This window comes from Melospiza melodia, chromosome 13 (genome assembly GCF_035770615.1).
Source record: "Melospiza melodia melodia isolate bMelMel2 chromosome 13, bMelMel2.pri, whole genome shotgun sequence".
NCBI lineage: Eukaryota > Metazoa > Chordata > Aves > Passeriformes > Passerellidae > Melospiza > Melospiza melodia.
The window spans coordinates 1,418,103-1,441,761 of record NC_086206.1 but is presented as its reverse complement, the minus strand read 5'-3'; positions in this window follow the sequence as shown (position 1 = coordinate 1,441,761).

Here is a 23,659-nt window from a genome sequence, read left to right as displayed (position 1 = left end):
GGATGACCCTGGGTACCTGCTGACAGAGAGACAGCGTTTCCCCTAAGGTGCACCCCGAGTGCATCCAGCAGCCTGCTTATATACAGTTTATTCTGCCTGAGGCAGAGGTGACCACATAATTCTTGTTTCTCTTGGCATGTAAAGTTTGGTCCATACATGTGTAAAAGCAGACAAAGAAAGTGTCCAAATCCTAGACAAGTGTCTGATTGCCTAGGAGGAAGAGCTATTCACATGTAGCAGGTGATGCCATCTCTTGAGTAGTACAGATTCCATCAAATCCAGGTGCAGAACCTCGTGGTCTTACGGAGTCTAGCAGTCCTGGAGCCTGTCCAGGAACTGGTTAACATGTGAATACCTCTAGCCCTGACAAAGACAATTGCAGACATCATGGTTCAGGGCTACTCTGTTCATATGAGAACAGGGTTTTGATTTTATCTTAACTCGGTCTGGGAACCAGTTATAATGTGAATAACTTCTTGTTCCTGGATGGGGTGGTTTCAGAAGCATAGGTTCAAACTTTACTAATATTTTATACCTACATATATCTATTTCTATAGCATGAATTATCTACATATAACAGAGGAGAAGAGACAGTGGCCTGTATGAAGAAAACTTGCTGCTGGAGATGCTTTTTTGGGCTGGGCAAGGCAAGCCACACACCTTTGTGAGCAGCCAGCACACAGAGCTGTGCTTGCTGCTGAGCACAGCCCTGCACTGGGGCAGAGGCTCAGGACTCGTGCCAGACCTGGCCCTCTTCACTGGATTTCTTCATTGTATCCATATTCACTGCATCTATTTACATTTTCCCTGCAGAAGCTTTTCAGCTGCTCAAGGATGTATGCCTTTGAAGGAGAATTGGTCTGGCCAGACATACGTGGATTTGAAATAATAATAATAAATAATAAATATATTTATTATTATATTTAATTCACTTTTTGTAGAATAATACAATTGTACAGTACATTATTAGTTATTTTTAATAAATAAGAATGAAAAATTAATATAAGTACAAGCCATAAAAATGTAAAAAATATCTTTTGGGAGGGGGTATAAACTTAATAGTCCAGAATGATGCCTTTTAATAAGTAATACTTAAAAAATGTATTATGCAGCAGTGTATTATATGTAATATAGGATATGCGTTTTATGCATAATGTATAATATGGTATAATTTACCAATAAGACAGAAGAGTATATTTGAATCTGTACCTTATAAATTGTGAATGGCATATGTCATGTCGTAGATGTCATAGAATATATAATGGCTATAAATCTAGGAACTGATAGAAACTACTGATACTATTATATATATAAGGATAGACCCGTCCATCATATATTTCAATAAAGTTGTCAGTTACATCTTGTTTCATCTGTGGTGTTTCATGTGTCCCTGCCAACCCTGGAACCCTGGGGCCGTGCTGGCCCCATCTCGTCCCTGGCAGCTCTGGCCCCAGCCCCGGTCCCATGTTCTTGATGCTGCTGTACAAGGACTCAAGGCCACTGTTCTCCATGGTCCTGGTCTCCTCTGCTTCCTCGGCAGCAGCGTGCTTGTCCTCAGCTGCTCGGTGCTCTTGGCATTTGCAGGGTATCTGGGTAGGTGCTTCACCAACTACCATTCAGGCGCAGGGGGCGCGGCTTTCCTGCCCTGCCAAGCTAACTTGCAAATGGTCTGTCCAATGCCCAGCGTAAGCCACGCCCCTGCTTCTCCCAAAGGTATCTGTCTAGTTGGCCGCCTGAACCCAGCCCTGATGTTGAGATTTTTTTGCAGATTGAGGAGTTCTTGCAAGACAATTGCCATATTCAGCTGATGCACAATCCAGCCTGCTTGTACTAATGGACAACGGACACATGCATAAACAATGAATAACAGACATCTTCAGAAATGGGGTCAGTATATCCTTGAAAAAAAAAACAAGAAGAAGAGTTGTTAAGACTCAGCAAGTTTGTCAGCGAGGGAAAGTAAGAAAAAAGTGAGCCGTGGGTGGGCCAGATGACCACAGCAAGATACATGAAAAATTAGGTGATCCAATCAGCATTCTAATTTAGACATGTGAGCAACTAGGATTAACCAATCATATATCAACTAGAGATGCGTGGACAGAAGAGATTTATTATAAATATAGTATTTTTAGAATAATAAATTTGGCTTCACTGGATCATATTGGTGTGATATCCCTGAATCTCCGTACCCTGCACCCTGATGCCAATCCCATGCTCTCAGCGCAATTTTCCACTGCCTTTCCCGATGTGAGGACCAGACAGCGTGGTCAGTGATGCCGGAGCCGGGCAGCAGCCACACAAGAGACAGCAGGCGGCAGCAGTGATGCCTCTACCATAGTCTTGTGGCAGCAGCTATGTTGAGTGTAGATGGAGCCTGACTTGGCTCCGGCAGGGTCCTGGCATGTGGTCACTTCCACCATCTTGGGGACGGGTACATGCATGGGCAGCTCTGTTCCAATCCTGCTCGCCCCTGGTCCATGGTGCACTGTGACTGCAACTCTGCTGCCCATCAAAACTGACACCCCTGGGCTGCCCCTGCCCCTGTCATTTTTCTCAGTCACCACCCCACATGGCGGCCACTCCTTGCAGTGCCAAGGCCCCCCACTTAAGCCTGGATGTGTCCCTTTGCACTCCTAACTCTCCTCCACCCCTCCTGTCTACAGACACTGCCCCGCTCGCTGCTTGCTCCCACCCCTCACCCTTCCCACACTCAGCAGCCGTGTAGCCCCTGCCGCTATCCAGCATCACCCAGCAGCGAGGGGCAGGGTGCTGGCTTCAGGGACGGCAGTACTGCTCTCTGTCCATAAGGCAGCAGCACTGTCTCCAAGTTCAGCCTGACGCTGCGACGCATTTGGGGACCAGCAGAAAACAGAGGCAAAAGTTACCAGGGCGCCCGTTCTATTCCCTTCAGCCCTGGCATCTGTCCTTGTGGTTTCAGGGCACTTGATTGGTTTACTGCTAGATAAAAACATTATGGCATTATGTTCAAAACTACTACACATTCCTAGTCAGAGTTTCCTACATTCCTCTACAATAGAGTGGATAAGAGAGAGTTTCTTTCCAAATGAATTTAGAGATAAATTTCTATTATTTGCCAATATATATAAATATTAAAAACTTGACAGATTTTAGTTTTCTACACCCACCCTCCCTGTGAATTTTCTGGCAGCTATGGGTCCCCCTGGGGGAGGGAACCCAGCATGATCCTCCCTCATCTGCTCCTCCACCGCAGCATGGCTCTCTCCCCTAGGGCCGTTGGGGTGCCTCAAATGACATCAGAGCCCCCAAGTCTCCACCCCCTCCCCCTCAGCCTTTTTCCTCACCTCCAAAGAAGGCACAGAATGAGTCAAACTGCCCTGGACAGCAGCACGGTGCTTTATTCAAGCCCTTTCCACATGTACATCCCCCTAAAAAGGGACTCTGCTACAACAAGAAAGGGCAACAGCCCCCAGAAGTGTTGAAATTCCTCCCCATGGCACAGGGGCAACGGGGCCCAGGATGGCATCATGGCTCCCACTCACGCTCCATTCCATTCCTGGGCTCCGGCCGGCAGCTCCTCCCTTCCCTACCACGCTGCTGCTGCCCTCTGGGAGACTGCAGCACAGGCATTCCGATCTGCGCTCACAGACCTGTCCACCACAGGGATGGATGCACCAGGGACATACAACAAGAGGCAGAAAGAGGGAGTGGCTGCAGAGAGGACACAGGAAGAAAAAGAGAGAACTGGGTGCAGGATAAAACTGAAAGGAAAAAAAAAAAAAGAAAACCTCGGATGGGCAGCGCGACAGAGAGGGATTAAAAAAGAACAGGAAAGACAGGAAAGGGAACTGGTGCAAGGATCCAGTGAGAAACAATGGTACAGGAAGCACCACAGAGCAACAGGGAATATAAAGGAACATGAGTGAGGCATGGAGAAGGACAGAGAAAAAGACAGAGTGCCAAACACACACCAAGGACAGAGGGTAACAGAGACAAAGAGGGAAACAAGAACTGAGAGAAGAAATGACCATGGTACATAGAGGTCGTGGAGGGAAGATGGGCAAGGCGCAGCACGGGGATTGAGACAGAGAGGCACGGCCAGCAGGATAGAGGCTTACCAAGAGAAGGGTACAATGAGGGAGGAGGACTGGGCAGCAGGTGCAGACAGGTACAGGCAAAAGGACAGTGAGAGGGACAAAGAAATACAGTCATGGTGCAAGACAAAGAAAAACGGAGAGAAAGCAAGAAGGAAAGTGTTGCAGGGCTTTGCAAGGGTTCCTCAGGGTGAGAGAGATAGACGAGAATCTTGGCTTCCTGATCAGAAGGCTGGATTTATTATTTTATGATATATAATACATTATGACTATACTAATAGGAATAGAGAGAAAAGTTCAGAAACTGCTAAGCTAATAGGAATAGCTTAAACAAGAGAGCTCTCTGTGAATCTGTTGCAGAGAAAGCTCAGTCTCTGACTGGCCCTTAACTGTAAACATGGAACATGGGCCAATCACAGATGCACCTGTTACATTCCACAGCAGCAGATAATAATTGTTTACATTCTTCTTCTGGGGCCTCAGCTTCCCAGAAGGGGAAAAATCCTAAAAGAAAGGATCTTTATGGAAGGATGTCGGTGACATTACACCCTTTTAATTGTAATAAATTAAAAAAGAAAAAATGCTGATGTGTAATGAACAGGAAATTTCTTCACCTGTAAAACATACAATACTAACATATCACTAAAACACTCTTACAATATAAGAAAATGCAAAAATCAATGCAAAGAAAATTCAAGTCCAAACAGCTGAGCTTCAGGAACAGTCCATGGGCTGAAGATCTTCCTCCTGGACATATCTGAAAGTCCTTTTTGATCCTGAAACAGACTTGCTGCAAAAAGTCCATCAATAGGTATCAAAAAACCATTGACAGTCATCAAACAATTTCAAACAATTTCAAACAATTTGAACAATTTGTGGAATGTCCTTTTCTGGCCCTTCAATGCTTCAATGCTTCAGAGCTGCTGCCAGCTATTTCAATCTTTTTTATTTAATTTAATTTTTTTTTTTTTTTTTTTTTTTTTTTTTTTTTTTTTTTTTGTGATCGAAAAGAGCAGCAGCAGAGCAGAGCCAGAGAAAGGCCCTGGGGGGTCCTGGCCCTTGAACGGACCAAGAACCCCAAAGTTGGCCCACAAAAGGCAGGCCAGGACTGGTAGGAGAAACCACAACCCCCAAAGACATCAGGAGGCCAGGCAGTGGACCTGGCCCAGAAACTTCGGCCCAACAGCCCAGGCCAAACCCATGAAGCAGGCTCTGCATTCCCACAGGCCTGCACCCTGTTGCCAGTACAATTGCAGCACAGTTGGAGAGACGCTTCCTTTCCCCAAAACCACTGAGGCATGCCAGCAGTGAGGGAATAGAAGCAGCCCCAAAAATCCTCATCTCGGATCTAGGAATGTTTGTTTCCCACAGCAAACAAGCCATAGTCTCCTCCAGCTGTGCCCTCTCCTTCTGCAATGCAAATGCATCAGGTGTGTCTCCCATCTGCCTCATGGCACAACGCCCCCCCAGGCTGGGGACCAAAGGCAGAACTTTCAGGACCCACCTGCCCCCCGCTGCTAGGGCGCAAAAAAACCGGCAGAGATGGCAACCTCCATGGGACAGCAACTGACCAAACACCCCCCAACCTGCCGAGAATGCTGATCTTGAAAGCAGGCAGGCGGGCTGCCCCCCAACCCCCCAGCTGTCTGGCCATGCCGGCTCCACGGAATGAGTGTCTGACGCCCTAGTCCCCTGTCCCAGCTTCCACCGCAGGGGCGGGCCCGGGACAGCCCAAAACACTCAGGGGGTAAATCACACTGGGTGTAGGAGCGGCCGCGGGCTGCTCCGAGGGTCCTGCGGGTTCGGCGCCGTCTTTAGCACCATCCTGAACAGGAACTGTCTCGGCTCGAGGTGGCGGGGAGGACGAGGCCGGAGAGAATGCCTCCCCTGCTGAGCCAGAAGCAGCAGATGCGTCTTTGTTGCCCAGCAACAGTGGCTCAGCTGCGGGAAACAACACTGCTGTGTCCCTTGGCTCTGAAAGTGGCAGCAGGCAGGGCGCGGGGTCGGCGCCGTCTTCTGCCGCTGACTCTGGGGTCAGCCACGGAGATGCAGTCGCCTGCAGAGTGCACACAGACAGCGACAAAACAGTCACGGGCAGCGCTGGAGCCGCCAGAAGAAGCGGCAGCGGATGATCACTGCTGCTTGGAAACATCAGCGCAAACGGGGAAGCTGGCAGAGGCGGAGTCGGGATCACCCGGGAAGGTGGCGCCTCTGTTTTCGCTGGGGGTGTCTCCTAGCCACACGGGCACAGGCGCAGGAAGCGCTGTTTCTGAATTCTGAGACGCAGGCGGGGAGGCAGGTGAAGCCGTGGGCGGGACCGCCCGGACAGGCGGCTGCAGCACTGGCAGGTGCGGGGGGGGCCTCGGGGACCGGTGCCACCCCCATCTCTGAGTGGCGTGGGGCCCAAGAGACCAGCTGGGGAGGCACCTCCCACTACGATCCCCCCAGCGAGGGAGAAGTGGGGGGAAGAAATGGTTCCATCTGTGCATGCCTTGCAGAAAGAGTAAAAAAAACTTCTTCAACCTGCGGCGGAGTTTCACTCCCCGCCGCCGCGAAGAAGGGGGGGCTGGAAAGCAGCAACTCATCCCCCACCGGGTCTTCTCCTGCTGGGGACAGGGGAAAAGGAGCAAGCCCATAGCAGTTAGAAATCCATGGAAAAACAGCTGCTCTCTCTTTCAAAACTGGGAAGAAATGCTGGGTAGACAGGTAGGAAGTTGCACCCCCTGACCCCAAATGAATCAGAAAATGGAGTCCATGCACTCCCATACAAAAACATCCAAGGCGTATAGCACATCAGTAAAGAACCCAAAAAGCTTTGCCCATTGAAAGAACTCATAGAGATGTGTTTTTGACAGGAAAAGTCCATCCTCTTCATTCCATTTTTGCCAGAGGGCAATAAGGTTCTCCTCCGAAGGAGAAAAAAGAACCTCTTCCTCCAAGGCATGTGTCCCCCATATGAACAGCCGCAAACTTCTCAGGGCTGATTCATCAGGAAGGGAAAAGACAACAGTACCTTTTGAAAGAGTCCAGCATGCTCTGGCCTGCTCCACTGTTCTGCTGCTCTTTCTGAACATCTCCTGGAGGTTTTTCAGGTTCACTTTGTGGTCAGCCTTGGCTGTGAACTCTGTCCAAGTCAGGATCTTCAGTTCTTCAGCACCTGGCTTGAATCCACTTCTGTGGTCACTTCTAAAGAAACCATCAAATGCTGCACATACAGGATTTTACCCAGTGCAGCAATTTGCTCCTCTGGTCTTATCAAATTAATTTTTGCTCAGACACGAGGGGTCACCAGATATTGCAGTGACTTGTGAGGGTTCCTCAGGGTGAGAGAGATGGACGAGAATCTTGCTTCATGATCAGAAGGCTGGATTTATTAATTAATGATATATATTACATTAAGACTATATTAAAAGGAATAGAGAGAGAAGTTGCAGAAGCTGCTAAGCTAAGAATAGAATTGGAATCTAAAAACAAGGCTCTGTGTCCAGGCAGAAAGCAGGACAGTCTCTCCTGTGAGTGGTTAGCAAATCCAAACACTCACAGAAGACCAATCACAGATGCACCTGTTACATTCCACAACAGCAGATAATAATTGTTTACATTTTTCTTCTGGGGCCTCAGCTTCCCAGAAAGGACAAATCCTAAAAGAAAGGATTTTTTTGAAAAAATGCTTGTGACGCAACTCACTAGGTCTTCCTGGCCACAATTTCCCCTTCCTGGAAAGGACACCCTTCTTGTCAGGGAGAGAGAGAGAGAGAGAGAGTGTGTGTCCCTTTCCTGCCCGTGGCAATGACCTGAGGTGGGAGTGAATGTAATGACAGGGCCATGGCCAGACCCTCATGTTTTTCAATGCCACATCATGTCATTGGGAGGGGCAGGAAAAGGGACAGCTGTCTTCCCAGCACAGATCAAAGGGAAAATGGATCCCCAGGGCTCTTCCAAATGTGGGACCTCCAATAGGGAAAGAAGCTGGGGCTGGGCATGAAGCTCTTCCTGCAGCTGGGGCACTCACTGAAATTCCCTTTTTGCTGACTCCATTGGTGTCTGGTAAAGGCTGAGCTCATGGAGAAGCTCTTCCCATGATGTGGAGAACTTGTAGGGCCTCTCCATAGTGTGGATATGCCGGGGGGCGATGAGGGTGGATTTTTACTTGAAGCCATTCCAGCAGTCAGGGCAGTGGAAGGGCCTCTCCTGGGTGTGACTCCGCTCATGCAGGTGGAGATTTGTGTGGGTCTGGAACCTCTTCCCACAGGTGGGGCACTCATAGGGCTTCTCCCCTGTGAAGAAGGTGGATGATGAGGTGGGAGTTGCGCTTAAAGCCCTTCCCACAATCAGGGCAGCAGAAGGGCCTCTCCTTGGTGTGAATCCGCTGGTGGCGGAGGTAATTGGAGCTGGTCTGAAATCTCTTCTGACACCTGGGACACTCGTAGGGCCTCTCCTCGGTGTGGATGCGTTGGTGGGTGATGAGGTGGGAGCTGCAGCTGAAGCCCTTCCCACACTCCCCAAACTCGTAGGGCCTCTCCCCAGTGTGGATGGGTTGGTGGGTGATAAGCTGGGAGCTGCAGCTGAAGCCCTTCCCACACTCCCCACACTTGTAGGCCCATTCCCTAGTGTGGATCATCTGGTGGCTGATCAAGGTGCTGCGCCATCTGAAGCTCTTCCCACACTCCAAGCACTTGTAGCGCTTCTCCCCATCATGAAGCTGCTCATGCACCACCGGTTCCAAACTCTGGCTGAAGCTCTGTCCACCTTTCTGGCTCAGGGTGGGTCTTTCCTCCTCAGAGCACCCTGGGCTGTGTTTAGAGACCCTCCCCTTGAGGGATCTCTGGGACTTTTCCACCCCATTGGATTCCTGTGCACAAGAGTTGCTCAAAACGGCCTCTTTCGCGACGTTCTGCCATGGAGATTTTTCCTCCCTGGTCTCCATCATCAGCTTCTTTTCTGGGGAAGGAGGGACAAGGACATGATGGGATTTGCCTCCGTACTAGAAGGAAGGGGAAGGCGATCCCCCCAGTGCATCCCTGGCAGGATGGCGTTGGCAGCAGGGTTGTCCTGCAGCCGGGGGCTGTGCTGAGCTGGGAGGTAGAGCAGGAGAGAGGGGGAAAGGGGCACTGACTTCCTCCTCACCTGCTCCTGTATCTCAGGGCTCCTTTCTCTTCTTCACAGCTTCCTCCTCCATCCAATCAAGGTTTGGGAATGGGAAATCCTGTTCTGGGAAGAAAAAAAAGGGTGAGCATATTGTCTTTTTTTCTGGGGGCTGTTCTGGATTGGGAGATGGAGCAGGAGAGAAGGGGGAAAGGGGCACTGACTTCCTCCTCACCTGCCTGGGTATCCCAGGGCTCCTTCCTGTTCCTCAAAGCCTCCTCCTCCATCCAATCAAGATATGGGAAATCCTGTTCTGGGAAGAAAACAAAGGGTGCACACAATGTCTTTTGTTCTGGTTTGAAGGCAAACCAGCAGGAGAGTCTAAGTCAGAATTACAATTGAAAACCAAAATGAAGATCAAGGCAATGATACAGAAACCCTGCCTTAAACTGACAGAGTCAGGATATAACCTGACACCCTGTTGGTCAGGGTGGTGGCAGCAGTCCCATTAAATGGTGGCTGCAGTCCTGTTGGTGATGAACATGATTCTGTCAGAGCAGTGATCCTGTAGAAGGGTCTGGTCTTCCTCTGAAAGTCCAGAGGTGGTTATGGAGCTCTGGTCCTCTGGGAATCCAGTAGGCAAGCTACTCCTGGTGTTTCATACCTCAGCTTATATCCAGGTAGGAATGTTCGGTTCCTCCCCCTGGGTGGACCATCCCACAATGGGATGATGGAATTTTATCAGTCCTGCAGTGACACTCAATGGCCCATTCACAGAAGATATCTCCCCTGGAGGGCGTTATCAGGAGTGAGTCATGGAAGAGATAAAGAAAACTGCCTCGCCTGTTTATAGCATTTATGAAGATGGGGATTGAAAACATGCATTTGGTTACATCTTACATTGCAACCTGAAACAGTGGGGTAATCCCTGCTCAGGGGGTGAACACCGCCCCCGTTACCCAAACTGGCTCAGGTGTAAAACACCCACCCAGGGAAGGCCACACACACAGGGGACAATTTCACACTTGGCCTGATTCAAAGGACGTCTCTGTCCCTGTCACTCCCTTGCTCTCCCCCTTTTCTTTTTCTTTCCCCCTCTCTCTCTACCTCACATTTACTGTTCAATAAAATCCACTTTGGATTTGGTCTCGTTAGCACCTTAATGGGGGCAGAGGCATCTCTCTTACAATTCCTGTAACCAGACTGTGACATTATTTTGGCACAGTGAGTTCAGGGCTCTGTGGTCTGGCCCCAAGTGCCTTTGACAACAGCATGGTTCACTCCACTCAGGAGGTTGTGTTTTTTTCTGGAAGAACTCTTGGAAACTTGGACACAGTCCCTGTTTCCTCCTGGGGAACTTATGGGAGAATTGATGAAGAAAATGGCTGTTGTGGGCTGCCAGTGAAAAAGAAATTTTTTGTTGTCCTTCTTTGGAAAGTTTGTTAAAATCACTGGAGGAGAGGGAGCAAATGATATCAGGGTGACTGATAAAGTTCATTCACTCCAAGATGAGGAACACAAGGCTGCCAAACGTCCTACAAGAAGCCCACCTCAAGTAGCTAAATTCCCAAATAACTCCAGCCAGTGGTCTCCGGGAGGGTTTTTTGGAGAGTGTTCAGAGCCGGCAGATCCCGGACTTGAGCCCCGATATCTCCAGGCTTCCTAAGAGGAGCTTTTTCGGGGGGAGAGGAGCCACGATCACCCCTCGGGATGGTCCCCGGGGCTCCATGTCGGGATGGCCCCGTACCAATCGAGCAGGACATTGCTTTTGGGGATCCCCGTGAGAGCCAGGGCTGTGGAATGGGGGACCCCCGGGGTGAGGAGAGGGGAAGGGGCGATACAGGAGCTTGGGGACCCCTGGCAGCCCGGAGATGAGGCGGGGATGGGACCCCCTGACAGGACACAGGAGTGTCCTGGGGTGACTTCATGATGCTTATACTCCCATCGGTCTGTTTAGCCCAGAAATGAGTTCTGCACCTTTAAGGCTGGTTCTGAGAGCGAAGGGGAGGAGGAAGAAGTTGCAGTTTGTTTTCATACACTGCACTCACTCCTCCACATTACGGCTCCTCGACGGACAGGAGGGACAGACACACACCGGGACAGAGCTCCCCTTTGCTTTTAGTTAGTTTTTAGCTCTCTGAGGCAGAGAAGTTCTCCCAGCTGTGGTTTTTCTTTTTCTTTGGTGCTGTTTAAACCTGCTCTGGATTGAACACCCAGAACACCACCTGCAGCTCACACCTGTGGCCCACCTTGCCAGGCCTGGGCTAAGGCTTTGGCATTTCCAGCTCTGGAAGGACTGATAAGACACTGATAAAAGACTGATAAGAGACTGATAAGAGACTGAGTGAGCTGAGCTACAGCCCAAGGAGGGACTTTTGGTGTTTGTCATCTATTTTGGAGCAGCAGGAGGTTTTATTGCTTAATATTGTTCAATTTTTTTGTGCTGGTGAATGCTTTGCCTGTTAAATAAAGTTTTTTCCACTTTTCTCCCCGGAAATATTTTCCCAAACTGGGTGAGGGTGGGGCTGCTGAATCAGCATTGTAGAGGAAACTCCTTTTGGAGGTTTTCAACCAAATTTGCCCTAAACCAGGACAGGGTGGTGGAAAGAAGGGGGAAGCCCAAGTGGCTGGATTGAGGGGAGGCTGGGGAGGGGGACCTTGGGACCCCAGAGCCTTCCAGAATCCAAAAGCAGGACCCCGGAGAGGAGGGATCCCCAGGACCCATGGGATCCCCAGCAGCCCTGAGATGGCGGACCAACCATAACCCAAGAGGGATGAGACTGGAAATTGGAAACTCCTTGTGGCTTTTTTTTATTCACTCTTGATTTTTAAAACATCAGGTGACTTCTAGAAATGGACGTAGGTTGGAGGAATCCCCAACCCAAGGCATTCACACCTTGTTTTTCCCCAAACAAGGATTTTCCCCAAACCTTCCCACAGTGACATCCTCCCTGTCCCACTCTGGGTGAGCTCAATCCCAAACCTGACCCTGATCCTGATCTCAATCTTGCTCCACGTTTAGACACACTCACAGTTCTGTCTTTATTCTCATCCCTGTCCCAGACTCATCTAGCCCCAGACCCAATCCCAACCCCAGCCCTAAAGCCAATCCCATGTCTAGCCTTAACCTCAATCCCAGCTCTAATCAAAATCTCAGCCCCAACTCCAACCTTTCTAAGGCCTCAGTCCCAAACCAAATCCCAGGTTCAGCCCCTCTGGAGGTTTGGGGGTGTCTCTGTCCCTCTGACTCAATGATGTTTGAGTGGGGTCACAGCAGGGCTGAGAGGGACAGAGACCCCCTCGGCCTCCCCATGTGGGAGAAGGTCGGAGAGCCCCCCCAGCCCCGAGCACCCTCAGCGGTGAGAGAGAGACAGAGCCCCTGGTCCCCAGCCGTGCACAGGCATTGCCTGAGGCCAGAGGGATGGAGATCCCCCGAGCATCCCCCAGGGTGAGGGGACAGAGAGACCCAAGCATCCTCTGGGCTGAGAGGGACAGAGAGTGCCCCGAGCACCCCCTGGCACAGGGATGAGAGGGAGGGAGACCCCCCAGGCTTTCCCTGGGATGAGAATGATGGAGACCCCCTGGGGAATGGTCTGGGGTGACAGAGACAGGAACAGCCCCCCCAGACCCCTCCCAAGCATCCCCCAGGGCGAGAGGCTCAGAGACCCCTTGAGCATCCTCTGGGCACTGGACAAAATAAACTTGGCAGAAATCCAACTTGACTCGGCAAAATCACTTTGAAGAATATTTGCTCTTCCCACAAGTAACTTGTGATGAAAATGCAAACAAATCTCAAAATGAATAAACTGACAATCCAAGCAGTGATGTGGCAATTCCAATATTCATTGCTTCCTGCACAGCTCCAGCTCAGCTGCTGGCAGGTTTCAATTAAAGGAAAGTGGAAATTTGGCCCAATATAGATTATTAAAAGGAAGGGAAAGCTCTGTGTAGCAGTCACAAAGGTGACAGGGATAAAGAGAAAAACGATTCTCACATTTGGTAGAGCCCCCAAGCCTGGGAATTCAGGACTTATTCGGAAATTTAGCTACTTGAGCTGGTCTTCTTGTGGGACTTTTAGCTGCCTTGCGTTCCTCACTGTGGGGTGAATGAACCTTGTCAGTCTCGCTGGTAACATTTGCTCCCTTTCAGCCAGCGATTTTAACAACTTTAAAAGGAAAGACAACAAATTATTTTCTTTACACTAGCCACCCATAAAAGCCATTTTCCTTTTCATTTCTCCCATAAGTTCCCCAGGAGGAAAGAGTGAATGTGGCCAAGTTTCCAAGAGTTCTTCCAGAAAGAACCACAACCTCGTCAGGGGAGGGAACCATGCTGTTATCAAAGGCACTTGGGGTCAGAGAACAGTGCCCTGAACTCACTGTGCCAAAACAATATTACAATATGGTTAAGAAAATTGTTAGAGAGATGCCTCTGCCCCCATTAAGGTGCTAACGAGACCAAATCCAAAGTGGATTTTATTGAATAGTAAATGTGAGGTAGAGAAATAGAAAGAAAGAGAAAAGATGAGAGTAAGGGAGTGACAAGGGACAGGGACCTCCCCTTGAAGCAGGGCAAGTGTCTCCTGTGTGTGTGGCCTTCCCTGGGTGGGGGTTTTACACCTGAGCCAGTTTGGGTAACGGGGGTGGTGTTCACCCCCTGAGCAGGGATTACCCCACTGTTTCAGGTTGCAATGTAAGATGTAACCAAATGCATGTTTTCAACCCCATCTTCATAAATGCTATAAACAGGCGAGGCAGTTTTCTTTATCTCTTCCATGACTCACTCCTGATAACGCCCTCCAGGGGAGATATCTTCTGTGAATGGGCCATTGAGTGTCACTGCAGGACTGATAAAATTCCATCATCCCATTGTGGGATGCTCCGCCCAAGGGGAGGAACCGAGCATTCCTACCGGGATATAAACTGAGGCTTGCAACACCAGGAGTAGCTTGCCTACTGGATTCCCAGAGGACCAGAGCTCCATAACCACCTCTGGACTTTCAGAGGAAGACCAGACCCTTCTACAGGATCACTGCTCTAATAGAATCACATTCATCACTCCAAGAGGACTGCAGCCACCATTTAATGGGACTGCTGCCACCACCCTGACCAACAGGGTGTCAGGTTAAATCCTGACTCTGTCAGTTTAAGGCAGGGTTTCTGTATCATTGCCTTGATCTTCATTTTGGTTTTCAATTGCAATTCTGGTTTAGACCCTCTCCAGGTTTGCCTTCAAACCAATACAAAACTCAATGTGCTCATCCCTTGTTATTCCCCCAAAACAGGATTTCCCATCCCCAAACCTTTTCCAGATGGAGGAGGAGGCTTTGAGGAACAGGAAGGATCCCCGGGACACCCAGGCAGGTGAGGAGGATGTCAGTGCCCCTTTCCCCCTCTCTCCTGCTCTATCTCCCAACCCAGCATGGCCCCCAGCTGCAGGACAATCCTGCTGCCAAACCTGTCCTTCCAGGGATGCACTGGGGGGATCTCTTTCCCTTCCCTCAGGCATGGAGGAAAATCCCATCCTCTCCTTTTCTTTCCTCCCACAGACAAGAAGCTGATGATGGAGACCAGGGAGGAAAAATCTCCATGGCAGAACGTCGCGAAAGAGGCCGTTTTGAGCAACTCTTGTGCACAGGAATCCAATGGGGAGGAAAAGTCCCAGAGATCCCTCAAGGGGAGGGTCTCCAAACCCAGCCCAGGGTGCTCTGAGGAGGAAAGACCCACCCTGAACCAGGAAGGTGAACAGAGCTTCAGACAACTCAGAGCTGGTGGTCCATGAGCAGCTTCATGATGGGGAGAAGCGCTACAAGTGCTTGGAGTGTGGGAAGAGCTTCAGGCCGAGCAGCACCCTGATCAGCCACCAGATGATCCACACTGGGGAATGGCCTACGAGTGTGGGGAGTGTGGGAAGGGCTTCAGCTGTAGGTCAGAACTCATCACCCACCAACCCATCCACACTGGGGAGAGGCCCTACGAGTGTCCCCAGGGTCAGAAGAGGTTTTGGACCAGCTCCAGTCTCCTCCTGCATGAGCAGATTCACACTGCTGAGAGGCCCTTCCGCTGCCCTGAGTGCGGGAAGGGCTTCAAGCAAAGCTCCAACCTCATCACTCACCAACGTATCCACACCGGGGAGAGGCCCTATGAGTTTCCCCAGTGTGGGAAGAGCTTCACCCATAGCTCTAACTTGACAAAACACCAACAGAGGCACCAGTAAGGGAAGCCCTGCAAATGCCCCAAGTGCAGGAGGAGCTTCGTGCACTGCTCCAGCTTCATCCCACATGGTGGTCTAACGTTGGGAAGAGCCTGGGTAATCCATGTTCCCTGTGATCTGTGCTGGAAAGACACCTGCCCCTATTCCTTCCCCTGGCAATGACATGGTGTGGAACTGAAGAACATGAGGGTCTGGCCATGTCTGTGTCATTACATTCACTCCCACCTCAGGTCATTGCCAGGGGCAGGAAAGGGACTCTCTCTCTCTCTGAGAAGAAGGGTGTCTTTTCCAGGTGGTAGAAATATGTTGCTGGGAAGAGCCAGGCAGTTGTGTTTTATTTTTCCCTGTAAACAGTTTTATTTATCCCTTCTGTTATCAATATTGTTTCTGTTCCATTTTTCCTTATCTTGTTGCTGTTATCATAAAATTGTTCTTATGCCAGCCTGGGATCTTTGCCTTTTGTGCTTTCCATGGGAGGCGGGAGGGCAGCGAGGGCAGCACAGTTTTAGCAGGGGCAGGAAATTGGGGAATCCCATTCCTGAACCCCGGCCCGTGGAAACCGAGCATTCCAGCTGGTCCCAGCCCTGGTGGCCATGGCAACAGCCTTGGGAGCGGGTCCCTGGCTGGGGCTGTGGGAACCTCTTCCCTCTGATGCCCAGGGACAGGAGTGGAGGGAACGGCTGCAGCTGAGTCGGGGCAGGCTCAGGTTGGATGTCAGGAAAAGGTTTCTGCCCAGAGGCTGCTGGGGCTCTGCCCAGGCTCCCCAGGGAAGGGTCCCAGCTCCAGGGCTCTCTGAGCTGCAGCAGTGTTTGGACAGTGCTGCCAGGCCCAGGCTGGCATTGTTGGGGTGTCCTGTGCAGGGCCAGCAGTTGGACTGGAGGATCCTGATGGGTCCCTCCCAGCTCAGCCAATTCTGTGGTTCTGGGATCCCATGAGCCTGGGGATGGGGCTGCCAATGGTTGCCATGGCAACGGGCTGTGGCTGCAGGGCTGAGCTGGTGTCCATGGCAACCACCCCTGGCATGGAGCTGCCAAGCAACAGGGGCTGGAAATGGTTGCCATGGAAACTGACCATAGCAACAGGGGGCTGGTGATTGTTGCCACGGAAACATCCCATAGCAACAGGGGTCTGGTGATGGTTGCCATGGAAACTGACCATAGCAACAGGATCCTGGTGATGGTTGCCTGCTAAGGATCAGATTTGTCACAGGCCCTCAGAGGGGTTCCATGGGGACTTTCCAAGAGTCTCCAGGCTGTTCCAGAGCTGGAATGTCACAGACAGGGGCTCCATGGAGACCTCCCAGGGCTTTCTGGGGATTGTAAAGAGCCCTGTGGTCAGAGGCAGTCACAACCTTTCCATGGTGACATCCCAGCAGACCTTGGGCTGCAAAGGCACCGATCTGTCACAGGCACTCACGGGGGCTCCATGGTGACATCCCAGGAGTCCCCAGGCTGCCAAAGAGCTGGGATGTCCCAGACACTCACAGGGGTTCCTGTCATGGACACAGAGGGAGCTTCAGGCAAAAACTTTTTTTCTTTATTGGAGTAACTCCTGCTGATACATGAGGTGGATAAATGACACTCAACAGCCACCATGGATCCTCAAACCCCTGCAGGACCCCTCGACTTCTAAAATTCCTTCTAAGAGAGGAGAGTGGGAGTGGCTGGATCCAATCCCAGCCCCAGAAAAATTATCAAAGTTGTAAATGACTGAAGAGGCGGAATTCAACTTTAACAGAATTTGTCCTGCAGGATTAATGATAGAATACCAGATTACTTTATATAAATATGTGTCTGGCTTATTCTGATCATGATCACATGGAAAGATCACTAGCACAGTTATTTACTCCACAGTTCAGGAGCTATAACAATTATTAGAATATAGTGTTCTAGGAAGCAATGTTGAAGTCAGCAGGGCCTTGCTAGAGTGGTTGGAGCCCATTGCAGGCAGAGCCTCCTGCTCCAGCAGGAACTGCCTTTCCTGTGCCATCAGCAGGGCAGGTCCCGCTGCAGGAAAAGCCCCAGGCCAGCCCTAGCACAGGGAAGGCCTTGGGCACAAGGGCAGAGTGCCGTGCTGGGAGCTGTGCCAGGGAGAGCCTGAGGCACCAAAGGCACCTTGGCAGCAGCAGCTGCTTGCAGGCCATGGCCAGAAGCGTCCCTTGGCAGCCCGGCCTGGTGGGCACCACTGCAGAGCTGCTGCCTCAGGGCTCATTCCTGGCTGGGCTTGAAAAGCCACTTCTGCTCCAGGAGCCTGACTGGGAAGCCATTGGCCCCAGCACCTTGGGGACAAGATATTAATGACAAAACTCTTCATGCCAGCAGAGCCAAGGCAGGGGCAGAGGAAAGGGGAGAGCCAGGCCCAGGGCACAGGGCTGCCATGGTGATGGCTGTGAGGCCACTGCCCCTGCAGCAGCCTGGCTGCCCTCAGCAGACATTCTGGCCAGAAGCGTTGTGAGGGCACCCAGCACATCAGAGAACACAGAGAACGGGAATTCCGTCCTTGGACTGGGTCAGGTTGCACAAAAGTCCTGATCTTGGAGTATTCCTGGGATCGGTCATCCACTTCTCTGGAAATAGACTTGCACTTTTGTGCCTTTCTCATAACTGTAAAATATTTCCTCCTTCTAACAAATTTAAATCCACCCTCATTCAGTTTGGAGATATTGACCCTTGTTCTGTCACTGCAAGATTTGGGAGAAAATAATTTGACCACTATTTTTCCATTTTCACAGATCTTGGAAAGGACCCAAAATCTCCCAAGATGGGGTTTGGAGGCCTCATCACATAAGCAGAAGGTAGAGGCTGATGGCTCTGGAGTCAGTGGTGTGCAGACTGAGGACAGAACAGGAGTAGCCTGGGAGGGATGGAAGGGTGGTTTCAGAGAGGCTGCAGCTTTTCTGCATTGTGTAAAACAGCCAGAGAAAGGGCAACTGGAGAGGCCCAGATGCAACACGAGGAGAGCAAAATTTGTCTCCCAGGGCAGGGCTGTGGTGCAGCACGTCCCCAGCAGGAGCCTGGAGCAGCCCAAGGATCTGTGTGGGCAGGCAGAGGCAGGCAGGAGGCAGAGCTGTCAGCAAAGGAAGGGCCCAGCCAGGTGGGGCAGCCGGGGGATGCCGACAGCCTGCAGGGACAGAGGCGCAGGGCAGGGACACCGTGGGACAGCCTGGGCTGCACAGGGCACAGGGATGGGCAGCAGCTGCAAGACAGCCCTGCCAGAGCCAACTTGGGCAGCACTTTGGCCACGGCTGCTGGGCCTGAGGCAGGAGCAGGAGACAATGACCCTTGCAGGGCTGGGGCCTCATTGACTCCTCATCCCTGCTCAGCAGCCTGGCAGGGGCCGCCCCATGCTCCTGCCCTTGCCATTGCACATCCCCACATGCCAGTGCCCATCCCAGGAAGAGCCCTGAGCAAGGAGGGAGGGACAGCATCTGCCTGGCCAGGGGCTGGGGCTCAGGCCTTGGCCCTTGGCATTCCTGAAACACATCCAGGTGTGCTCAGCACCAGAGACACCTTTGCCTTGCTTGTCCCCAGCTGCCATCACTGCCTCCAGTGTTCTGCTCTACCTGGAACCTGGGGAGACTTTCTCACATCCTGCCCCACAGAAGGATCTAATTTTTGTATGAGAAACTTCAGTATTTCAACCTCATCTTGAGTTCTTGAGACGTTCTTTGAGCCCTCTCTGAGTGACTGGGTCTGATGCAAAGAGCACCAAAGCCCCAGAGGCTCATTAAAGTCCCTGTGCTGTGTCTGTGCTGCTGAGTAGGGCCGGGCTCCTGGCCCAGAGGCAGCTCCTGGCAAGGGCAGCGCTGCAGAGAGACAGCTCTGGCCAGGAGCAGCTCCTGTGCACAGCCCAGCAGGGCTGGGGCACTGCCAGGGCCCCTCAGGGACACCAGCAGGGCACAGACAGAGCTCACAGGGGCTCAGCACTGGCAGGGGATGTGGGATGTCCCAGAGGGGGCTTTGTCACAGCAGCACCTCTGTGGCTGTGTCATAGAGGCACAGAGCAGCTGTGATGTCAGTAAGGGACTGTGTGACAGCACAGAGTGGGCTGTGTGAGGTCACAGGTTGGACTATGACATCAGACAGTTTGTTTTGTGAGGTCATTGAGCAGCTACAGTATCATAGAGGAGCATCAGAGAGCAGAATGGGCCCCCTGTTATCAAGGAGGAGGCAGCCAGAGAACTGCTGAGCTGCTTGGATGTTCATAAATCTCTGGGAGCAGATGGGATCCACGCCAGGGTGATGAGCAAGCTGGCAGCTGAGCTTGCCAAGCCAGTCTCCATCATTTACCAACAGTCCTGGCTCCCTGGTGAGGTTCCAGCTTCCAGCCAGGAAGCTGGCCCATGTGATGCCCATTCCCAACAAGGATGGGAAGGAGGATCCTGGTAATTCTAGGCCAGTCAGCCTGACCTCAGTACCCGGTAAGGCAATGGAACAGTTTATATGTGAGTGTCACCACCCAGCACTTCCAGGATGGCCAGGGTATCAGCCAGCCAGCAGGAGTTTAGGAAGGGTAGGTCGTGTTTGACCAGTCTGGTCTCCTTCTATGACCAGGTGACCCTCCTGGTGGATGCAGGAAAGGCTGTGGATGTTTTGTGCCTGGACTCCATCAAGGTCTTTGGCACTGTCTGCCACAGCACACTCCTGGAAAAGTGGCAGCCCAGGCCTGGGACAGGAGCACTCTGTGCTGGGTTCAGAACTGGCTGGATCAGAGAGTGGCAGTGAGCAGTGCTGCATCCAGCTGGCAGCCAGGCACCAGGGGTGCTCCTCAGGGCTCTGTGCTGGGGACAGCTCTGTTCAATATTTTTATTGACCACATGGATGAGAGGATTGAGTCTTTCATTAGTAAATCTGCAGATGACACCAAGTTGGGAGCATGTGTCCATCTCTTGGAAGGTAGGAGGGCTCTGCAGAGAGACCCGGAACAATTGGAGGGATAGGAAGAGTAAATAAGATGAAGTTTAGTAAGTCCCAGGGCCAAGTCCTGCATTTTGGCCACAATAACCCCCTACAGAGCTATAGGCTGGGGCCTGTGTGGCTGGACAGTGCCCAGGCAGCAAGGGACCTGGGGGTACTGGTCAACAGCAGCTGAACATGAGGCAGCAGTGTGCCCTGGTGGCCAAGAGGGCCAATGGCTCCTGGCCTACATCAGGAATGGCTCCTGGCCAGCAGGAATAGGGAGGTCATTCTTCCCTTGCACTTGGAACTGGTGTACCTGGCATTCTTCCCCTGTACTGTATCTTGAGTGCTGTGTCCAGTTCTGGGCCCCCCAATTTGGGAGGGACACTGAGGGGCTGGAGCATGTCCAGAGAAGGGCAACAAAGCTGGTGAGGGGTCTGGAGCACAAGTTCTGTGAGGAGCGGCTGAGGGTTTATTAGCCTGGAGAAAAGGAGACTCAGAGGTGACCTTATCCCTCTCTACAACTTCCTGAAAGGTGGAAGTAGCCAGGTGGCGGTCAGTCTCTTTCTCCAGGTAACAGCTGACAGAACCAGAGGACAGAGTTTTAAGTTGTGCCAAAGGAAATTTAGGTTGGATGTTAGGAAAAAAATTTTGGCACAAAGCGTGATAAAGTATTACATTGGCTCGCCTGGGGAGATGGTAAAGTCACCATCCCTGGATGTGTTTAAAAAAAAACGGCTCTTGGTGCCATGGTCTAGTTGAGCTGGTATTGAGGCTGGGTTGGACTCGATGATGTTGAAGGTCTCCTCCAACCCAGTAATTCTGTGATTCTGTGACTCAATGACCACAATGGGTCCCTCCCAGCTCAGCCCCTCCTGCAATTCTCACCCTTTGGCTCAGCCTTTGTGCCCCCTCGAGGTGCTGGCAGAGCTGTTGGGGACAGGGCAGGAGCGGGGCAGCCCCAGCATTGCCCTGTGTGTGTGTGACACCCCAGTGGTGACAGCCCCAGCGTTCCTGTGTGTGACACCCCAGCAGTGACAGCCCTAGGGTTCCCCTGTGTGTGTGTGACACCCCAGAGGTAACAGCCCCAGTGTCCCCTGTGTGTGTCACCCCAGTGGTGACAGCCCCAGCGTTCCCTCCCTGCAGTCGCTCCAAGGGAAGCGTCCAGAGATGCATCCAGTCCGTGGAACTGAGCGGACACTGCCCACCCCGGCTGGGCTGATGTGGATTCTGTTATAAATGAGACTAGGCCAATATTCAAGCAGCAATCAATTCATTAATTAATATAGTAAAACATGAGCAATACAGCGCTGAGTACAGTGGGTGAAGTTTTTCTTCCAACTGTACACCGATAGTTGAGGCTTACAGGTATTTATAGGGGTACTCATAAGCTTTCTCAGCAGTTTCTATTCCCAATTTTTATTCATCAGCAGTTTCTATTCTCAATTCCACATCCCAATTCTATACCTATTGTGATTTAGTTTTTCTCAGGATGTATCCCAGAAAGGAGTATCCCCAGATGGTGGTGGTTTGCTTTCTGAAAGAAGGAGGAAGTCTCCCAGATGGTGAGATCCAGCTCTCAAGATGTGGCTCCAACTTTTGATTGCAAGGTCTATAAATCTCATAACAATGATGTCCAGCTTTGCTTGGTTGAAACTATAATACCTTGAGTTGATGTTCATCTTCCTTTCTCAAGCTGCTTTTCATTGTTTCGTTAAGGTGTGAGATAAGCATGTTTCCTTTATATATATTCTAAAGCTATAGTTTCAAAGATCCTCACTACAAGCAATATTCTAAAATTATACTTCAAAAGGTTATTATTGCAAAACTCTTTAAGGCTTACCTACAAGCAAAAAGTTCCTGTCAAAGAGCAACATCCTTAAAGCTTTAATTCAAATGCTCCTAAATCAACTTAAGACTTATAAAGGTTAATTAAGAACAAAGGACAGGTTCCAAGGCCTTCTTCCATGCTTTACTTTCCTCAGTAATTATTAGAATTCATCTTTCAACTGTCCCATGGTCGGTTTCCACACATATTACAATCACAAATACCACATTGCCTGTATGTACCTGACACAAAACACAGCTTTGTATTTCACAGGGGGCACAGGGATGGCTCCTGTGAGAAGCTGCTGGAAGCTTCCACCGTGTCTAGCACAGCCAATTCCTGGTGGCTTCAAAGATGGACCTGCTGCTGACAAAGAGGTTGTGGCACAGTTTTAAATCCCTGCAGAGGAGAGCAGAGGGAGAACATGTGAGAAGAACAACTCTCAGACATCAAGGTCAGTGCAGAAGGAGGGGCAGGGGATGCTCCAGGCCCTGGAGACCCAGGCACCCTGCAGGAGAGCCATGGAGAGAGGGGCCCTGCTCCCAGGCTGGAGCAGCCTGTCCCTGGAGGAATGCACCCCCTGGAAGAGTGACCCATGCTGCAGCAGTTTGGGAAGGACTGTTGTCCCTGGCATGGACTCACACTGCAGCAGTTTGCAGAGGGCTGCTGCCCCTGAAATGGACTCACATGGGAGAAGCTCCTGCAGAACTGTCTCCCTTGGGAGGGACCCATGGTGCAGCAGGGGAACCACTCCTCTCCCTGAGCAGGGGCAGAAGCCATGGCTGATGAACTGACCATAACCCCATTCCCTGCACTGCTGGGGTAGGAGGTAGAGCTGGAAGGAGGGAGCTGAGGGGTTTATTTTATTTCCCCTTTTCCTGCTCTGACTTTGTTAGGAATAAATGAATTTCACATCTCTAAGCTAAGCCTGTTTTGCCCAGGACAGTATTTGATGAGTGATCTTGCCCAGTCCTTATCTCAACCCACGAACCCTTTATTAAATTCTCTTTGTCCAGCTGCAGAGGGGAGTGAGTGAGCAGCCCACATGGATGCCTGGCATTTGGCCTGGGTCAACCCACAACACCTTGGTACCACAGGGTCACAATGGACCCTTGATTCTATGGGGTCTCATTGGTTCCATCAGGCCCTGCAGGGACACGTAATTCAACAAGGCCCCAAAGTTTCAGAGTGGTCTCCAGGAGTCCATGAGGCCCTGCAATGTCAAAATGGACCTTTGGATCCATGGGGGCCCACAGTTTCACAATGGGCTCTTTTGGTTCTACAGCTTCACAATGGCCCCTCGATCCATGTGTCCTGCACTGTTCCATGAATCCTTAGTTCCATGGGGTCCTGTAGGGTCACAATGGTCTCCTTGGTTTTGTGGTGCCACAGTTGCCATAATTTCCATGGTATCACTACTGCCCTTGGATCCCAAGAGGCCCCAGAGTGTCACAACGGCCCCTTGCTTCCATGACGCCCTGTAGTGTCACAATGGTGTCCATGATTCCATCAGGCCCTGCAGTGTCACCATGGACAGTTGATTCAATGACACTCCACAATGT